This window comes from Myotis brandtii, unplaced genomic scaffold (assembly GCF_000412655.1).
Source record: "Myotis brandtii unplaced genomic scaffold, ASM41265v1 scaffold737, whole genome shotgun sequence".
Taxonomy (NCBI): domain Eukaryota; kingdom Metazoa; phylum Chordata; class Mammalia; order Chiroptera; family Vespertilionidae; genus Myotis; species Myotis brandtii.
In genome coordinates this window covers 296455-301783 of record NW_005370928.1, presented here as the reverse complement: position 1 = coordinate 301783, position 5329 = coordinate 296455, and positions in this window count along the sequence as shown.

The window sequence follows — 5329 nt, the reverse complement described above, 5'->3', positions numbered from 1 at the left end:
AAATACATAGTATTATATCATAAAAGAGCTGTCCAAACTTGAGGAGGCAAGTAAGGAGATAAAAATAAGAGATTGTGCCAAAACTGGTTTGGCTCAGTGGATAGAGCGTCGGCCTGCGGACTGAGAGGTCCCGGGTTCAATTCCGGTCAAGGGCATGTGCCTGGGTTGCGGGCACATCCCCAGTGGGGGATGTGCAGGAGGCAGCTGATCGATGTTTCTCTCTCATAGATGTTTCTAACTCTCTATCTCTCTCCCTTCCTCTCTGTGAAAAATCAATAAAATATATTTAAAAAAAGAAAGAGATTGTATTTCAATAATTTAGATAAAAATTTTAGCTATAAATATGTTATTTATGGTTATGTAAGTTTCTCTTTTTAAAGGTTCTTTAGAAAGCGAAGAGATGTATCTCTTTTGTGGAGATATTGATTATTAAATTTAGTCTGATTGCTTATTTTAACTCTGGTTGCTTATTTTAACTGCTAAACTTGTATCTCATGAACAATGTCAAATGATTTATAAACAATATTGAAAGTCTAATCTTTTAAGCACATATTTTTAGTTTTGAGGCATTTTTCTCATCTTTAAAGTTAAGAACCTAGAATTTATCATTTCAGCTATCTTGTTACTTTGTGCCTGGCACAACTCAAAATTAATAACATTTATAAGAGTTTTAATGTTTTAATACTTAATGTTCAAATGGGCATAGATGAATATTGAAAAATTATGTCACTACCAATATTACATATACTTACTCTTTTCGTGGCTCACATGTACGCAGACAAACACATTTCATTTCATCTATCTTGCTTTATCTAAAAGGTAAACTTTCGATTCAGTAATTACCGCCCTCTTCCCAGTGTCTTGTATGCTGACCAACCAGACCCGCATAGGAAAACCTATGAATGTGTGTCATCTGCCAAGAAACGGGGTAGCATGTGCGGCTTCTGAGTGCTAGCTTCTGGGTAAATGATTTGTGGTTGGATCTGCTTCTCCTTTCTGGACTCTCCCAGTGGTTTGGGTGCTCAGTTCAATTTGAGATTATAAAAGCCTGAAAGTGATCACAATCTGAATTTCAATAAACTTAATTTATGAGGAGTGTGCAGGCTAATTTGTTGACAGCTTTAAATTGTAAGCACTTCTTTCAATTGTAAATATATCCAAACAGCTTTGTTTTTCTCATAAGAGATTCAGCACCTTGAAACAAAGGTTTGCTATAAAACAAGCTCTCCAACAAACATCTGCTCCCTGTCTCTAATGACCTGAGACAGGTGACAGAGCTCTGGCTATTTAAGCTAGATCTTCAGGTTTTGGCAATGGAGAAAAAAAAAACTACATTCATCGGAGTGAATGGACTAACATTCTCCTTTAGAAGTAAAAAATATCAGATTTGTTTCAGATTATAATTAACTAGTCTGGAATATATTCTATGGCCCAATATAAATCTAAAACTATAAATCTGAATAAAATATTTGATGTTCCAATTTTTATGCTGCTTAAATATTTGTGTATTTAATGTTTTTGGAGAGTCACTAAGTATTTATACTTTATATAACTTTACATTATAAAAATTAGACATGCACAGGAGTGGGCAAAAGTAGGTTTACAGTTCTAATACAAGTAAATAATACAGAAGTAAATAATTACATAAGAATAAACTCTGTTTTGAGTACTCACAGCTGTAAATCTACTTTTGCCCATTCTTATATAGAGAATCTTTCCTCAGAGGACTTCATGATCTATAAATATTCACTTGTCAATATTTGTAGGAATGTAGACAGTTAGTGAAAGATACTATGCAAAAAAGAGTAAACTAAAAAACAAAAAACACAAAAAACATGAAAATGTACACAAAGTTACTACTGACCAGATACATGCATTGAGATATCATTATATGTTCACTCACAGTATTAACAAAAATTGTAATGTGTGAAATAGAAACTGTGAGAAAGGATATGGAACACTGCTGATGAGGATATAAATTCTTTTTTTAAAAATAGATTTTATTGATTTTTTACAGAGAAAAAGGGAGAGGGGTAGAGAGTTAGAAACATCGATGAGAGAGAAACATCGATCAGCTGCCTCCTACACACCCCCCACTGGGGATGTGCCCACAACCAAGGTACATGCCCTTGACCAGAATCGAACCTGGGACCCTTCAGTCCGCAGGCCGACGCTCTATCCACTGAGCCAAACCGGTTAGGGCAAGGATATAAACTCTTAAACTATTTGAGATTTTTTTGTAAAGATGAAGGTACATCTATACCTATAACTTAACAACTCCACTCCTACTCATATACCTTATATCAACTCTGTTAAGTAGGAATACAATGCAAGCCCCATATGTAAATTTAAATTTTCTAGTATCCACATTAAAAGATAGGTAATACATCTCTGGCCCATGTGGCTCAGTTGGGTGGGTGTCCTCTGTCCCACCAAAATGTTACAGATTCCATTCCTGACTGCAGGCATCATCCCTGGTAGGGGGCATGCAGAAGGTAGCTGATTGATCTTTATCTTTCTCTTTCCCTCTCCCTGCCTCTCTCTCTAAAAATCAATAAAAGTATTTAAAAATAGTTTATACAAATTTTGATAATATATTATATTTAATTCAATATATCTAAAATATCATTGTGACATATACTAGTATGTGATACAAAAGTATTTAAGATAATTTTACATTCTTTTTTTGTACTGTCTTCCAAATGAGATGTCTCTTTTATATGTAGAGCACATTCACATCAGAACAACCACATTTCAAATGCTTAAGCTACTTATAACCACTGTCTACTGTACTGAACATGCAGTCTTAGGAAACTCTTTCATCTGTGCATCAGAAAGCATGTGCAAGAATTTTCATAGAGACATTGTTATTAGTAGTTTATATTGGTCAAGGATGAGTAAGTAAAAGAGATCCCATGACAGTGATCTCAGAGAAGACATTTAAAATAGAAAGCTACTTACATCAGTGTTGAAAGTGCTAAAAACTCCCCAAACAAACAAACAAAAAAAATAAGCCAAACCAGAGATAAATGACAGCAGTAAGCAGCTGCATCTCTCAGGCTGGTAGAATAAAAAAGAAAATGCTGTTCTTTATGATGAGATCCTAACTCCTTAGAGTCACTTAGAAAACTTTTCATGGTCTTGCCCTATATGTTTCTCCATTTTCAACTCTAAAAACTCCCTACTCTCTCCATAAGTGCCAACCATATCAACCACATATAGTTCCCAGGATAGGTTCTTTTATTTCACACCTTTGTGCCATGGCACAAGCAGTGTAAGTAGCCTGAAATACTCCTATTGATACCATAACTTAACCTAGTTATGAATAACTGGAAAGCAGCAGTTATTCATAGGGAACACCAAATATTATAGCCATGTGATTTATACAGCTTGGCCATGAAGCTGAAGTTTAACACTCCCCAGGTCTATTCCCTGCAGATTCATGGGATCAGAGCCTGAACAGGGAGAAAACAGATGCAGATCCAGTAAGGTCTGGATAAAATGGGGAAGGAACTTGGCGTTCAGTCACACCTGGGAACAGATCATTGGCCAGAGTAGGTGTGGCCACTGCCAGCGTGGGAATATTTGAGATACTTAATCTCCTAAACAAAGGAGTTTGCTCTCTTGCCTCTTGGTGTGTTGCTCTTGACGCCTGGCCTGCAGGACTCTCATGCTCCTGTATCTGCTGACATGGCCTACAGCCATATGGACCGCACACACAATGGACTGATGGACTGCAACTAGCTTAATGCTACGCTGGACTCAATTACACCCTGGGATGGAAACTTTGGACGCTGGCTATGCTTTTAGCTCTACTGAATCCTGAGCTGCACATCTTCCAGGACTGAATTAAGGGAGATGGGGCTTTAGAAACCCAATAATGTAATTCCGTGCAAATAAAAGTCACTCATCCTCCTGTGCAGGTCTCAGAAAATTATTTTCCTCAGGCTATAGTAAAGAACCCCATCCCCACTAGCAACAGAGAAAGACCATTCACACATTTCTCCAAAAACACTACCAACATTCCTCCTGATCACCTTCTGCTTCCTCTAACCTCAGGCAGATGTCAACTTCTTCACTAAGATTGTGCCTATCTTCTTCTCACCCTTCACAAGCTACACTGAGTTAACCACATTTGTATATGATCATAGCACCCGTAGGCAAACTCTCATTAGACACTTGTCATATATTTTTGTGATATTGGTTTTACTTTCTCCACTGTATCATAGTATGTTTGAGAGCGGGTATTTCAGTAATTTCTGTAGCACCAGCTGCTGGCATATTATAGGTGTGAAAGCAATACTTAGGAGTGAACTGGACAATTGAAATGTTAAAAAACAACAAACACAACAGCCCAGCCTGTGTTGCTCAATGGTTGAGCATCGACCTATGAACCAGGAGGTCATGGTTCAATTCCTGGTAGGGGCCCATGCCTGGGTTGAGGGCTCGATCCCCAGTGTGGAGCCTGCAGGGGGCAGCCGATCAATGATTCTCATCATTGATGTTTCTTTCTGTCTCTCTCTCCCTCTCTCTTCCTCTCTGAAATCAATAAAAATATTAAACAACAACATATAACACAAACATGTTTATGATTTTCCAAAGACTTAGTTCACACTATGCTTTCTATAACGATATTAGTTTCAATGATTTGGATTATCACGGATGCCAGTTAGACCATGGTTAGTGGAGACAGAGCAGAGTGTAATGAAACTATAGGTAATCAATGCAATCTGCACATTAATTTAGAAAATATCACTTATTTTATATATTTAAAGCTTAATAATTCATCATAGTTCAATATTACTTATTTTATATATTTATAGCTTAATAATTCATCACAATACATGTATTATACAAATTACAAATTTTTACACAACAGAGAAATAATAAAGTGAAATTTAAAATGTCCTTGCAGCCCTAGCCGGTTTGGCTCAGTGGATGGAGCGTCGGCCTGCAGACTGAGGGGGGAGGTGTGCAGGAGGCAGCTCATCCATGTTTCTAACTCTCTATCCCTCTCCCTTTCTCTCTATAAAAAAATCAATAAAATATATTAAAAATAAATAAATAAATGAATAAAATGTCCTTGCAGCTATGGAAACAATCCAAAAAGAAAAAATATATATATTAATTACCTTTTAATAAATAGTAAAGGCTGAATTTGTTTTTGAAACTTTTTTTCTGTTTGTTACATGTGATATAAAAATAACTTCTGAGAACTATTACTCTTTTTTCATTTTTAAAAAAAAATTTTCATATTTTTATTTTTTATTGATTTCAGAGAGGAAGGGATAGGGAGAGAGAGATAGAAACATCAATGATGAGAGAGAAT